Source organism: Psittacula echo (assembly GCF_963264785.1).
Source record: "Psittacula echo genome assembly, chromosome: 14".
NCBI classification, from domain to species: Eukaryota; Metazoa; Chordata; class Aves; order Psittaciformes; family Psittacidae; genus Psittacula; species Psittacula echo.
Window position 1 is genome coordinate 6,203,112 of NC_137750.1, and position 16,216 is coordinate 6,219,327.

Sequence of the window (16,216 nt, forward strand, 5' to 3'; positions counted from 1 at the left end):
CATTTTTATCCCGAGTTCCTGCTGCCTGGCCTTTGGAGACTGTGACAGTTTCATTTTCCTCCCGTGGGTGCACGTGTGCAAGGCTCGGGCAGTGCCTTCCCCGGCTCAAAACAGCCATTTTCTCATTGCTATGAGCAGGAGCGTGTGTAGAGCACAGCTCAGAGACCAGCGCCAAGGTGCGGAGCATCGCCGAGCTGCTGCTGTTTGTTAGCAGGAGGAATCCTTTCAATCCTCTGAGGAGCAATGGGCTGCAATGCCCCAAAAGCCACCATCCCACAGCTCTTGGTGCTTTCAGGTCCATCCCACAGCACCATGCACAACCCTGCAAAGGGCCAAAGATGGTTGCAGGGATGTGACATGAAAGCATGAGGCTAATGAGAAGCTTCGCTGCTAATTGGGACTGCAGGTCAAGCAACACGGTGCATGTGGACACTGCTTTGGGGCAGCGCAGAGCAGCTCAGTGAACACTCTCAGCTCAGGAGGAGAAAATGAACCTGTAGCAACAAGCCACGTAGCGAGCTGTCTGCCCTCACTGTAGAAGACAATTGCACAGGAGTTAATTAACACTGATGAGGATTGCTCCATCCTTCCCATGTCACCTTTAACTCTGGTCAAAAGTCTACCTGCGTTATACCACAGAGCGGCTGCAGGGATGGGGTCGCTGCCCATGGTGGGGACATGGACACATCCCCAGTGCCCATGGTGGCGATGGGGACACAGACATGTCCGTGGTACCCATGGCAGGGACAGGACACAGACACATCCCCTCCACCAGCAGAGGCATGGCTACAGCCTGCACCATGCTCAAGCTGAGCCTCAGCAGTGTGAGGCTGGGTAACATTTATGCGGAAGGAATATTGGCAGGATTTCTGTGGGGAAGTGGTTTTTAAGCAGTTTGCTGGGTTAAGTGCAATAAGTGTTTATGTATCTGTATGTACACATGTAGATATCAAGTCATTTCTGCAGCAGTGCTGATATAAACACATCTCCCCAAAGCATGAAGCTTAGTGAATAAATGATGGGGTAGGATCTGCAGCCGAAGCATCATCCGCAGAGCAGGAGCCCCGATGAGCATCACTGGAATGCATTCAGGGAAAACCCCTTCCAGATTCAGAGCATCCTCCTCAAACTGGAGGGAACCAAAGCACGACTTGGCTCCAGCAGCTGCCAGCACCACTCAGGGCAGGAGCCTGCTCCCCACCAACCAACAACAGCCCTTTTAATCATGGAATCGGAATGGTGTGGGCAGGGACACGTTCCACTACAGTGGCTGCTTCAAGCCCCATCCAACCTGCCTTAAAGCAATACATAAAAAGAAAAAGGCCCCAGAAGGGGTCCTGCTGCTCGGCTGAGGCAGGGGGAGATGACTCGCTGCTGCCCAAACTCCATGGACAAAACCTTAAGAGGAAGTTTGCTGAAAGTGAATGTTTAGAAGACATTGTCTGGGGCCTCCAACACAAACAGCGCAGCAGGACAAGGGCACTGCAAAGGGCTCTTCACTACAGAGACAAAAATAGAGCTTTTCAAGCCTTCTTCTCACTCCCAGGGTGGGAAGGGAAGGTGACTCCAGACCAAACGCACCTTCACATCCCCTCCAGGTGAGAGGCTGAAAAGCCACCAGCTGCTAAAGAGAAATAGTGAAAAATAACCATCTTTATGTCAGGAATACGCTTCACAAGCATCACTTCACCCTCAGCAAAGCGCCATCGCTGCTCCTGCGATGCTGCCGTTGCACGGCCAATGGATGCACCATGGGCAGGGCAGAGGTGCTGGGGGGGTGCAGCACAGCTCCCCATAAGCCAGCGAGGTGAGGCCAGGTTTGCAGGACACCGCAGCAAAGCTGATGTGCAGCAGAACACGGGTAATGGCAGCAAACCTCGTCCTCCCTCCAATCCTGCTCCATCAGCACCACCCACAAGTTGTTTGCCTTCCACGCGCTGCCTGGGCAGAGTGTAGAAAAACAGAGGCAAAAAAACCCCTGGCAGCTGAAGGTTGAAAGAGCTTTTGCTTTGTTCCAGTGCGCTGAATTCCCCGGGTAACACCACTCAGCTCCCCGGGCCTGGCACGGCTTTAGTCAGCTGCCAGAAATGAAACTAATGCAAAGCACAAGGTCCTGCTGAATTAGAGGGGGGAGAAGAAGCAACAGAAAACAAGGTCTCCACCTCTCCCCTCTGAGCACACTCCAGCAAGGATCTAGCGGCCGCTCTGGGGCTGTAATAGGCAGCCCATCGGTAAAAGTTTAAGTCATCCCCAAGAACAAGCTGGAAATGGAGCTGGTTCAGGTTGTGTAAGGTTTCTGCTGCATAGGAAAGACCCAGAGGAAGAAAAGACACATCCTTAAAGGCTTTTAGAAGTATTTAAAAGCAGATTCTCCCCAGGTCCATCCCTGCAGCCTCCCAGGGAGCTCATAAAACCCAATACAGAGCAAACCAAACTCCAGGCTCCCCTCTGATCTGCTGGGGCAGGAGATGGTCAGAGGCTGTGGCTTGCTGGGTGCCGGGGCTCTGCAGCACTGCACGGCTGCACCAGGCTGCCAGCAATGTGCACGCTGCCCTGATTACAGTGCCTTAATTACAGCCAGGCCTCATGTCCAGCCTCTGCTCCACACAGGAACATGGCAAAGGGATGGACAAGCAGGGACGGAGATGAGGAGGCTCCTGGATTTGTCCAAGGGATGAGCACCACCACTAATGCCACAGCGAGTGCTGTGCCCTGGGCTCCTCTTGCAGCCATCCCAATCTCACTGGGGATGTCCCAGACACCTCAGTGAACACAAGTGATGAACTCAGCTAAAAACCAGCTTCAGTGTTCCCCCAGTGCCATTTTTGATGCCCCTGTGCAGCAGCAAGGTTTGATGGCTCCTTGCAGGACTGATGCTGCACAGTGGCATGGGTGGCCTGGGTTCAGCCTGGCACCCATGGGTGACAGCAGGACGTTATGTGACCATGACAAGTGCCATCAGAAGGGCAGCACTGTGGGACTCTGCACTCCCCCACAGCCACGCTGCAAAAGCAGCTCAGCCCTAAGGAAGGTTTGTTTCCAAATGGGCCAGCCCTGCTCTGGGAACACCTTCATTATTTCTGTATTAATATTTAATGGCCAAACCCAGCCCAGCACTGCCTCCATCCGCTCCTCCTGCCCTCTGCTCTTAGAATGCAGCTTTAAGAGCCAAGTTTCTGCTGGGAGGGAGGGAGGGAGAGGAGCCTTGCTGGGTGCTGGTCTCAATTGCTCACAACACACACATCTCCCAGCTCTGCCGCCGGGAACATCCCCATCCAGCCGACATTCCCGGGACCTTGATACCATAACACAGAACAGCAGCATTCCACAACCCCACTGAGCTGCTGACGGCTGCCCTGCTGCATCCCTCCCTTGCTGAGCACTCCCAAAACCCAATCCAAGCCAACAGGAATGGCTGAGCCACGTCCCCCAGCAAGGGCTCTCACAAGGTCCTGCCCCAAAGCCAGACAGCACAACCAACGTTCAGCACAATCCTTACTGGAAAGGAGCTCAAGAGCAAGGGAATTGGGCAAAACCCTCAAGGTCGCCATCGAAATGCATTCAGTTTCTATGAGCTGTTGTGTCTGAGGGTGAAGGGCTGCCCTACACCGTGCAACATGAGCAGCACGGGAGTGAAACCTTAGCCATGAGCAGGCTCGACACAACACAGCACCAAAGGTGAAGCACCAGCAGCAGCATCGCTCATCGGCAGGAGCCAGGAGCAGGGGAAGTGATCTGGAGTGCCTTCAGCTTTATACCACTCCTCAATCCACAAGTTTCAACAACCTGTAGATGCACCACCTCAGCAGAGGCCAGAAACCACTCTCCCAAAGTGAAACATACAGAGGGATGGAGCAGCCCCTCGTCACCCCCAAAGTGCATTGAATTCAGGGGTAGCTCCAGGGGCCAGCTCCTTCCTCCTGTCACAGCAGCTCCCTCCACTGCCAGCGCACCAAACCCCACAGTTTTCCTTCTGATTCATTTAAGCAAGAATCTCTCCCCTTTCCCTCTGGACTGGAGATAACGAAGCAAGAGGCTGTTATGTGGGCAATAACATTTATTACAGCTGATGTGCAGCAAATGACTGTATCAGGAATTCCATTTGCATTTGTGCAAGACAATTAGGCCTCGAGTTCAGGGTGGTTTTAAGCAAACACCTCTTCAAATGCAGAACTATTCACACACCATTGCAAAACCATCTTCCACAGGAAGGAACGGCTTTAGAATGAAACGGAGGTGAGCATGGAAACGGCAATAATCTAATCTGTCGTAAGTGAGATGGATTTGTCTTCAGGGGAAGGAAGAACTGCCAGCAAATACAGCATCCTGTGCAAGGGATGAGCAGAGATGGGAGCAGCCCGGGGTGGCCGCATGGCTGCCCATCCACCAAGCTGCCTGCCCCTGCCCACAGCAGAACCACTACAACCGGGTCCCCGCGAGTGAATCAGCGCCAGGGAGGGTGGGATTACGTTGGCAGAAGGTGCCAGCAGCCTCCGTCTCCCTCTGCAATCACTACACATGTGTGGGCAGCTGCGTGTAGTGGCAGCATCGGCGAGGGGGAGGCTGACAGCTCCTGCACCAGCTCATTAGCACCGTCACTCCGAGGGCGAGCACTGGTGCTGGAAAGCCATTACAATGGGCTTCCCGAGCAGAACGCCCTGGGAAAGCCTGAGCAGGAACGGGTGCCTGGCATGGGGCTGCCTCCTCCTGCTCCAGACCTCGCTCAACCTCCTGGAGCCCTGGCAGGACGACAGCGGTGGTGGGAAGCAAAGTGTGGGGCAGTTGCGCACCCTGTGGCTTGGGTCTGGTGGCTGTGAGGAGGCAATGGCTAAACCACCCCTTTCTTGGGGCTGTTGCCTCCTGACCACAGCAGTGTTCAGGCTGGAAAAAACATGGGACAAACCCAAAAGTACTTGGGCAATGGGGATGTGAAGCACTGGGGGTGGTTTTGGAGACCTCAAAGCTTAATGGAGCTCCAGAGAGTCCAGAGAGTCACTGAGCCTCCAGTCCTCACACCGGGCTCCAGGAGGTTGTAGAAGTGCTCAAAGAATCAAGCAAATGCTGGGCTGCTGCACGCACCCCCTGCCACACATCTCCAGAGGCCAAGAAAAGCATTGTTGTTTGGAGACAAGGAGAAAAGGCTCCTCATCCCCCGCAGGAAACAGTCAGGACCTCCATCTCCCAGAGCAGATGTTGGGTTAAACCACACTGGCCTCCAGCACATCCTCACTCCCTGCACCCTGACTGCTCTCATTAAAATACTGAGAAATTAAAGTGTTAGTAGCTGACAGGGACCTTTGGACTCCTCTTTGTCCATCTTTGACTCCTAGAGCCATGAGGCTCCATGCACCCTCTGCTCTGCGGTCAGACCAGCCAGCACTGTCACTTGCTCTGGCCGTGGGTGCTCTGCCCCATCCCTCGACCCACTGCTCACACGGTGAAGGAATCTGATGATCAGAGCACGAGAAAAGCCTGGCCACCATTCACCCTTCAGCCTCAGTTCCTGTGGGAAATGAACTTCATTTAAACACTGTCCTTGTGACGGCACAAACCGCCCCGCACGCTGCTGACAGGGCTGCACCCAGGGAAATTGTGACCTGCTCCACAAACCTGTTATTAGCACAGTTCTTCGAGGACAACACACCTCAAACACTGAGTCACCAGCTGAAACCGTTCCCAGCAACTGTCCCCAGACCAACCATCGCTCAGCCAGGGATGAGCTCCAGCAGCTCTCGCTCTGTGTCCCCGCAGCCACAAGGCTCCCTTCAGAGCTGCTCTACACCCAGAACACCCAAGATTTTGGGTGCCATTAGCTTTGCCTATGGCTGCTCTGCCACATGATCCCCAAACCAAGACTTCAGAACTTTACTACCTTGGTATTGCTTGCACTAAATTCCTCTATATGATGCTTTTTTCCTGCTTAATGCTCCCCGGTAACTCCATCCGACCACTTAAAACGCAGGAAATCATGCAAGCTTTCCAGTTTAACAAACGACATCCTGCATTACACGTTAGGCTAGAAAGGTTTTATTAGCCCCGGTCACAGGAGCCAGCGGAGCAGAAACCACTTCCCTCAAAGGGAAAATTAAAGCACATATTTTGTGTTTTAATGACACTGGGAGCAAAGCAGGAAGAGAAAAACCGAGATTTCCCAAACTCCAGCCATGGCCGGGACACGGGAGAGGCTCCGACCGCTCCGGGCTGCGCCCGGCTCCCCTGCTCAGGGGGGTTTGGGGTGGCGGTGGGATGAATTAACTGGGATAACGCCAGTCCCCCCGCGGGGTCCCCTCGTCCCGGGGCCCCGGGTCCCCCCGCAGCCGCTCCCACCCCGACGGCGGCTCCTCCCGCCCGCTCCCGGCGGGAGACGGGAACGATGCAAAGGGCACAGGCACAAGCCCCGAGAGCAGCGCGGCGGGGCCGGGCTCACCTTGTAGACATTCTCGGTGAGGCGGTGAACCTCCTCGGAGCGGGACATGCCGGGCGGGCCGGGCAGCACCATGGGCGGCGGCGGACGAGCGGAGCGAGCGGCGGAGCGGGAGCGACACCGAGCGCCGCCCGCGACGCCTTTTATCAGCTCCCGGCGGCAGCCACCGCCCCGCCCCGCCGGGAGGAGCCACCCCGAGCCGGGCCGGGCTCCGCGGTGAGGGGCGGGAGGGGGGCACCGGGATGGGCGAGCTCCTCTGGCTCTCCCGATGCGCCCCATTCCACACCCCGTTCCCCATCCCATTCGCTCTCTCTATCCCATTCCCCATCTCCCTATTCCTATCGCTCCCTACAGTGTAGTCCCCATCCCATGCCCTCCCTATACCCCATTGCACATCCCAAATCCCATCCTCTAGCCCATTTCCCGTTCCATGTCCTCCCTATACACAATTCCCCATCTTGTACCCCATCCCGCACCCCATTCCCCATCCCATGCCCCCTTTATACCCCATTCCCCATCCCATGCCACATATTCTATTCCATAGCCTTGCTGTATCCCACCCTATGGCCCCAGTATTCCCCACTGCACCCCTGCTTTACCTGTCCTGTATCTTCTGCTGTACCCCGTGTCCCTCAGCTACCACCCAGCACAGCCTCGCCATACCCCACCAGCCAGTGCCGTGCTCCATCCCCAGCTATGGGATGGGAAAGAGCAGCTGGGGGTTGCAGGGTGTCGATTTTATAAGGGGAAAGGCAGGAAGAGGACGGCCGGGAGAGCAGAGGTGGGATGAACCATCACCATGGTGCATGGCAGCCTGGGACGGCACATGTGGTGCTTGTCTATGGCGCAGGAGAGACCAGCACGGGAGGAGGACAGGCAGCTCCTGCCCGCCTGCCCCTCGCTGTCCCCACACTGTCCCGCTGCCTGGCCAGCTCCGAGACCGGGGCTCACACCTTGTCACCCGCAGCACCGGCATTCCCCTGGGAAGCCCTCGGAGCCCTCCTGGCTGCAGGATGGTGAAGCTGTAGATCCCTGTCCTTCATCCTCCCCATTCCTTGGGCCGGCAGCAGCTTTTGTACAAGTCCTGGGACACAAGGAGTGGGGACATGCCCTGGAGCCAGCACCCCGCATCCCACTGTCTCACAGCCCTCCTCACCGGGCACAATCCACCACCGGCTGCCTCATTATGGCCCTTGGGCCAAGCCTTCCTCTCCTTCCTCTCTGCCACAAGGAACCATGAAACAGTTAAGGAGCTGAGTGTGCTTTTTCCCATCATCTCCTGCATCAGTTCTGAGAACAGTTGATACCTTGGTCCCAAACCTCCCGCCTCCCACTCTCCATCCCAGCCCTGGCAAGGAGCAGGGGGTGCACCGAAGGCAACCGCTCGCTCTGGCTGCATTTGGGTTCCTTTTTGTCTTCTATCCCCTCAGATTTCACACTCCAAAGGACAGGAAAGAATTTACAACCCCTGAGAAGGGTTTTTCTCTTTTTGCTGGTTAACCCTTTCCAGGGGGCTGGGAAAGAGAAGCAGCAGTGGGACTTCACCTCAGGGGGACCTGGGAATGAGGCCACCACAGGCAACATTCCCAGGAGTGATGCCCAGCTGCCTTTATCAATATAAAATCCTCGTAGCGCCCCATTCCCTCTCCATCCCGCTCCATCCCAAGCAGCCAGTCCTGGCAGGACACTGCTCCCTTGACTGGACTCTGGGTCCTGGCCGGCTTTCCAGTGCCAATGATGGATTCCAGATCAGGAGAATGGCTCCATCCACATCTCCATCACCCTTATTTTTAGTTACGTTATGTAAGTTCTTCGCGACGTCAGGGATGTGGGGGGTTCTTGCATCTAATTGCAGAGTGACAGCCCAGCGACTCCAACAAGCTGTTCCTCTGGTGAGGAAGATAAAAGGATTTGTAATTTCTCATATTAAAAGAGGCCTTTGGGGACGACCCTCAGAGAATCTCACATATCCAGGCCTGCTCTCAGGCAGCTGCTCCACTTTCTTCCCAGCCTCTGCTTCTCCTTATCCCCAGGAAATGTGAGCACTGAGAAGCTTTCTCCCTCCTACCCGCCTGCTCCCAGAGTGAGTCTTTGGTTGGAAGCAGCCAGTGATTTATCCTCACGTTCAGAGGCACATTTAACAGATTATCGTTGCTCCTGGCTTCTCCCATGTCACAAACTCTCGATTTGTGACAACAGAACAGCCACCTGGAGCTGCCGTTTGTGACAGGGAACAGCTACCTGGGCTGGTCCACGCTTCCTGTGCTGTACCCACTGTGCCCATTCCACACCTCATCCCTTGCTCCATTCCCCATCCCATTCCCTACCGTATACCCCATCCCTTACCCCATACCCCATTCCCCATCCCATGCCCTCCCTACACCCCCTGCTGCGCTGCCCGTGCTCCGTGCCGCAGCCCAAGCAGAGCTCTGCTGCCCCGCGGCCGCCCGGAGCACCCTGGGAATCCGAGGCAGGAAAAACCTGCCCTTGCCTCGTGCCGCAGCGTTTGCTTTGATTGCTCTTTTCCCCCTTGGTTGCAGCTCTCTTTTGTCAGGGTGATTCACTCCCTGGGGCTCGCAGCAGCTGGAGCGTGCCCGGGGTAACCATGGAGCAGAGTCCTCACGGGTTGCCTGAATCCCCGTGGCTCATCCTGGTGCTTCTCCTGCTCCCTTTCCAAAGGCAGCGCCCTTCCACTGCGGAGGAGCAAAAGGCGGTGGGTGCAGTGTGGTACCCACTGTGCCGGAGCTGGAACCGGGGTGGGGTAAGCTCACCCCAGCCCTGTGAGCCTGTCCCCATCCCCGGAGCAATCCCTCCCCTTGGCAAACGCGGGGTCCCTCCCCGGGGTGACGGCACCACCGGCACACGCGGCGCCGGCCACCTCCAGCCCCGGGTGGAGCGAAGTTGCTGTGGCAACACCAACTTATGCAACAGCCGCTCGGCTGCAGGTGTGGGGAGGAAACTGCTGTTGGTGAGCATTCACCAGGCTCCTGCTTAACGACCGCGCTCCCGGCCGGGTCACACACCCCAGCGCAGCGATGGCCAAGGGCAGCAGCACAAGGAGGGGCCGTGATGGCCAAAGGCAGCAGCACAAGGAGGGGCCGTGATGGCCAACAGCCCCCCGGGATGCAGGGGTTTGGCCTCGGGCTCACTGAAAGGCCTTGGCAATGGGTGCGGTGGCTGCCCTGGGAGGGAGGTGGCTGCAGGGCAGCATTGCTGCCCAGGGAGGGGAAAGCACTGCACGGGGTCAATGGGAGCTGCCTCGTCGTCAGGGAAAGCCTCCTGTGACACAGGAGAGAGGTGGTGCCAGTACCCCGTGCCTTTGAATGGGATGTGTCACCCGTGCGCACAGAGAGGAGCGTCACCGATACAGAGAGGAGGAAACGGAAGCAGAGCCCCCGCTCCTGCCACCCCCTGCGTGGCACTGGTGGCTGAGCTGGCCCCGGGAATGGCTCCGGGTGGTCGCCGCTTGGACCTTGGCCCCTCGAAGGAAGGTGGATGGTGTCAGAGCAGGGAGCCTTTGTGGGGGCCGGGTTGAAGAAGCCGCCTCCATCTGTAACTCACCTGCTCATCCAACACGGAGGGACAAACAGCCCCTTCCTTCTCTTCACCTCCATTTCGGAGCATACGGAAAGGGAAGGATAAACCCAGCACCTCCCATGACCCCGCGCGGCTCAGGGCTGGTCCTACCTGCAAGTGTCAACTCGTTAATGAGATTACCAGGACATTTCCGTGCTCTCTGGCTAGGGCAGATGGTTTCCCCATCGGAGCCACAGCAGAGCCCTCTCCAGCCTGCGCCAGAGGCTGCTTGTTTCTCAGCTGTGATTTAATCACATCTTAATGTGATGTTTCTGGTGTCTGGGGGGGATCAGCCTGACAGGCTGGAGCAAAACCAACCCAGCTGCAAGCGCAGGGCATCTCTTCCCCACCACCCTGCTCAGCTCTGAGCCCAGCCTCCCCAGCTCCCCTCCCTACCCCCGGCTGACCCTGCTTTTCCTTTGGAGCACCCCATTAACCTCTGCAGGAGCTGGGGCAGCAAAACCCCCACAGCAACACCAGCACTCAGGTCCTGGAGCCAGTCACCCAAACACGGCTTCACTCTTCCCTTGGTAGTGCAGTTGTCACTCTTGGGTACCCCTCATGGTTCACACTGCTGAGACCTGGTCCCTCCATCACACCACGTCCCTAGAGTGTGTGACATCGAGTCACTGCTCCATGTGCTGCCTCGAGCCACACACGAGTTTACACCTCCTGTTCTGTAGGGTCAGGACTTAAAAGTTGCCACTGAAGTGGAGCTTCCCTGCGTGTGCCAGCAGCTCCCAGCCCGTTAACCCCCCCCCCCCCCCCCCAACACAAACAGGAAATCAAGTAAAGCCATTTACTGGGGATTAGCACGGGATGAACAATCCAGGCTCTTATTGTGCTGGGGGAGCTGCAGGGCTGGAATCCAGCACAGGGGCTGGAACACGGCAGCAGCGACTTCCAGCCTCTGCCTCACACTCTGCGGAACAGGACTCACTGCACTTGCAAAGTGGGGCAGGATGAGTTCACAAAGCAGGAAGCTGAGGCACGGGGCAGTAACCCGGGCAGATTTTCCCTAATCCCAGCTGAACGAGACCCCCAGCAGCACAAGGGGCTGTTTCCAGGTATTTGTATACCTTGGATTGTTTTGCCCACTGATGTGGCACAGTGGCTCTGTGTCTGTGTTGTGTTCTGCATTGCAGCACATGGTCCTGCTTATGGTGAGGGAGCATCGGGAAGCAGTTCTGCATCCTGGCCTTTCTGTGTCTGCCACACAGAGCCTGGGCAGGGCACGAGGACTGGGATCAGGTCTCACAACTGGGGTCATTCAGAGCAATAGAACAAGTGGTGGTGCCAGGGTGGGAGCATGAGCTGGGGGATGGACCCCAGGACCCCCAACTCCTGCATCCTCTGAAGGAGCAGGATGCAGAAGGTGGTGTTTTGTTGGTTGGTGTCTGGGATGCTCCCACTGCCCAGGTGGAGCCTACTTCTGTGGGTAAAATAAAGCTGGCAAAGCGGCAGCATTCCCATAGCATGGACCAGGCAGCCCTGGCTCCCATCTCGTGACTGGGGGGACAGGGACCTGCTCCGTGTCCCCTGCAGACCCCGGGTGATGGGACACGGCAGAGCCAGTGCGCTCGGGTAGGGTGACCAGGGCCAGGAGAGCCGGGATCCAGGTGGAATCCAGCCTGGAGCAGCAGGGGCTCTCCCAGGGGGCTCCAGGGGAGAGCAAGCACAGGGAGGAGCCGGAGTGACGGAGGAAACGGGAGTGGGTGGGAGAACAAAGAGCTGCGGATGCTGAGAGCTGCGCTGGGGACAGGGAAGATGGAGGGAGCGGAGGCGCCGGGTGCATGGGGGATGCTGCAGGAGGGGATGCGAGGCTGGAGCTGGCTGCGGGAGAGCAGGAGAGGTCCCGGCTCTGCTGCTTCCTTAGGGACCAGGGAGAAAGCAAGGGAGGAATCTGGGCTTCAAAGCAAACAGCAAACCCCAGCCTCTGCTCAGCCACGCTGGGGTGGGAGAGGACACGGAGGAGCCCCAAAACACACTGGGCTCTGTGGTTTCTCCATGCTGCTGAGCAGCCCAGAGCCCTTCTCACTCCTCATTGCCCCAGCCCCTGCTTCCAGGAGTGAGTAATGCTGAACCACAGCTCGCTCAGGAGCTCTCCAGGGATCCTTCTGAGTAACAGGAATAGTTTATGTGATCCGCATAATTGGCATGATGGGATTCTGCATCACGTTGCTGAACTCGGGGAAGCACATGGGGCAGTGCCACCAGCTGATGCATTGCACAGGGGCAATGGGTGCTGGTGGACCTTTAGGGGCTGGCTCACAGAGAGGAGGCTGAAGGGACAGGATCAGGTCCCACTGCCACCTCCTGCCGCTGTCACCTCTTCCTTTCAGAGCCACCATAGACCCCAGCCCCACACCACCCTTGGTCAGGTTTGCTGCTTCCACGGTCACATCGGATGGGCCCAGCCAGGCTCTCACCGCCGTATCCAGCTCCCATCCTGCTGCAGGAACACCAGGGCTCAGGGTGAAGCACACGACACTGAATTCCCACCATTCCTCATCCAGTCCTGAGGCTGCCCAGCTCCCGAGTGGCACCTCCAGCCTTCCCGCATGGATGGGCTCGCGCAGGGGCATTGTCTCAGAGGCAGAGCCACGGCCTTGGTCTGGTCTCCACTCACTTCCTCCCCTGGCTCGTTAAGCATGCACTGTCAGGCTCTGGCTCCTTCCAGCCTGGCATCGGCTCTCCCACGCTGCCTGCACCCGGGTGGCAGCCGAGGGCCGGGGAGCAGGGGTCCCCCCGCAGCCCTGCAGGGACACGCAGCGATGTCCGCAGCCTCAGAAGCCACATTCCAGGGAAACCCGTGCATGCTGGGAGGGAGCAGCAGGACGGGGTGACCCGGGGGTGACCCCCACTTCCCAGGGCTCCTTCCAGCCACCCAGGAGCTGGATTCTGGCTCTCCTATGCCAGGGCAGTCACTGCTGAAGCATTTCAGCCGCCACCAAGCACCACCATCCACCAAGAGCTCCCGTCTCACACCCAGCGCCAGCAAAGGTCACATTCCCGGGCTGAGCCGCGGCTCTCACAAACCTGCTTTGTTCCCAGCACTGCTCCAATCAGGAAATCGCGCTGAGTTTTCTTCCCTTCTCTTTTTTTCCCACAGTTGAGCCATCAGAACTGGGGCTCGCCTCTGCCAGAGCCTCTTCCATCGCTCCCGTGACTCAGCGCGACACGGGGCCACTTAAAACATGACAACGGGGAAAAGGAAGGAGCCAACGGCTGGTTCTGAGTGTGCAGTCGGGGCAGGGGGGGTTGGCATTGCCAAGGCTTTGAGTGCACAAGAAGTCACCATCACCAGTGTGACCCCCAAGGGTGCGCAGCACCGCGGCCCTTGGGTGCAGGGCAGGGCGAGCCTGGGGTGGGGGGTGACAAAGAGGAGGAGGGAAATGGAAGAACCCCCTGCAAAGCTCTCTAAAGCAGTGCCTGGCCCTGACTTGGTGTTTGGTGGGCAGGGTGGAGGACAAGGGACGTGTCCAGGTTGTTCCCAGCAGGGTGGAACTGAGGATTGCTGCTGGGGGGGCACGGAGCAGGGATGCAGGGATGCAGGGGCAGCTTTGCCCAGTGATGCTCCTCAGCACTGCGGACCCTGGGGGCTGTGTCGGGGGGCACAGGCAGTCCCCATCTCCCCATGCAGTGCCGGCATCCAGCTGCGTTGGCATAGAAACTGCCAGGGCTCTGCCACTGCCTCCCACGTTACACAACCCAATTACACACCAGTGAAAGGGCTGCTGACACTTAATGGCGAGGGGGGAGAGGCTCCCAGGCTGCGGGGGATAGGGAGGCCTTGCCCCCAAAACAGCTCCTAGACAACGGCCAGAGCAGCGCCGGGGTGGGCTGCAGGGCAAGAGAACAGAGCCCCAGCGAGGGAATGAGCCACGACTCCGCTGCCTCCTGGCCACCAGTGAATAGGAGCCTATTTAAAGGCAGCGCCGCTTGCATAACGCTGGCACTAATTCCCTCTCCCCCACAGGCTCATGTGTCCACCCATTGGCAGCAGGAGGGTCTGTGCAGGCAGAGCCCATGGGCAGGGGCAGCCCGGCTCCCCCCCGCACAGGGACCTTCTCTGCAGGGGAGGAGGGAACAGGGTCTCTTCCCCAGCCGCTGCCACACAAGTCACGTTAAAGGCCACGGTGGCTGGATCCGGTTGGAACCACCACAGAGGCTCCAGCAGGAGGGACCCATCACCAGCTCCTGTAAATGCTCAGGAACTGGAATCCATCGTCACCTTCACCCGAGCCGTGTCTGCGAGGGGCAGGATGAACGTGGTGTCCATCCCATGGCACAGACCTTGCAGTGCCTCTGGCACATCGTTGCCTCAATGACTTTCTCGAGGGAGGACATTCCTGTTTAACCGAACACCTGGCCAAGCACAACACAGCTGGAAGAGCTCCGCACTCAGCTCACACTGCAGGTACCGGCTCCCAGCCCGCTGCCCCAGCTGAGCGGATACGAGGCAGCGTTCATCACTAACACTGCTCAACACAGGCAGCTGCACTCCCAGGACGCAGGAACCCCGGCCCTGGCAGGGGCTGAACTGTCACCAAGGGTCCGGGTGGGAGAGACCCAGAGGCCTCCCACTGCCTCTATCAGCAGGAGATGTAAACCCAAACCAATGAGGAAGTAGCGGGTGGCAAAGCCCCAGCCGGGGGCTCAGCATATCCTGAGCGAGGGGCCCTTGTCCTGTGCCCATAGTGGAGCAAGCACAAAGGTGGTCTTGAGCTGTGGCACCCTGCAGACCGGTGTGGGTTTTGAACGGTACCAACCTGCAGAGGGCTGGAACTGGGTGAGCTTTAAGGGCCCTTCGAACCCAAACCAGTCTGGGATTCTATGGTATAACAGACTCACCCCAGCTCACCCATACGTGGCACCACAGCTGGGTTTCACGGGAGCCCTTCTGGGCAAACAGGATGGTTCCTCTATCACACACAGAGCCTGTTCTGGAATTTCCTGGCACATCTCTCCCAGGAGCAGGGGGTGGGAAGGGGGGAGGAGGGAGGCAGCGCCTCCAGAACAGTCACTGTGAAAACACGAGCCTGGAAGAGGACTCGGTGCAACCATCAGAAACAGTTTATTGTTAGAGCACACGCAGAGGTCACTCACCCCTCTTGGCTCTTCCTCTCCAGGAGACGCACACAATGTGGTTGGTGCAGGGATTAGAGGAGGAAGCCGCTGGCAATCTGCTCCCAACTTTCCTATTAGTCCTGTAAGTGGCCTCTTTGCTGCATTAACAAATACCAGGAGCTGCATTAACCCCTTCAGCACTAACCCCACTGCCTCTGGACCGGCTTCCTCAAGGACGCTGGCTCCTGTCTGTGCCAGGACGTTCTTGAGAAAGCAAACTGGAGCACACAGGGTGGGTGTGCTCCCTCCTCCTCCTCAGTGGTGGTGATGTGCCAGCCCTGTTGAACAGGGTTTACACAGCCGTAGCAGCAAGAGCTGTGCTCCCAGGAAAGGTCCCTTCAGGAGCTCGCGGCTGAGGCCACCATTCCCCCCTATGGGCTACAAATGAAACAGGGCACAGGTAAACGCCTCACCACCAGGCCAGCAACGCCTGAGCGAGCCTTGAAGCAAAAACGTTGCACAACAATGGTACAGACCCAGCGGCTGCTGGGGACAAGGCTCCCTCTGGTGGGAAGGGTGCGCATTGCAGGAGAGCCGGGAGGCAGCTCCGAGCAGACCAAGAGCCTTGCCTGGAGGGCAATAACCCAGGAGCGCAGAACTGGGCCCAGCCCAGCCCTGGCGGGTGACCAGAGCACTCAGCTCAGGCCCAAAGCTCAGTTTAAACCCACTCTGCCCATCCCAGAGAAAGGTGGTGGCTAAAGCTGTCCTGGTCAGTAAACACGGGCCAAGGCTTTGCTGTGACACATTGAGAGTGGGGTGGGACTGAAAGTGCTGCAGCTCCAAGGTGCAAACCGTCCCGAAGCCACACACACGCAGGAGGAGGAGGATGCCCCGACTGGTCTTTGGAACATAACAGAGATGACACAGAAAGGACGACTCAAGAACAGAGCTGCTGCTGGCCCATCACCACACAGAGAGCAGCACAGCCTCTGGGAATACTTATTATTGTCTAGCACCAGATCACATAACCCCAAAGGCAGCCATAAGAAGTCTCCAAGGACCCGCTGGTCCTTCTTCTGCTGTCACAGAAACAGGGACTAAGGGTTGTGGCTTTGAGAACGTAATAAATAAAGATATGCAGTGTCC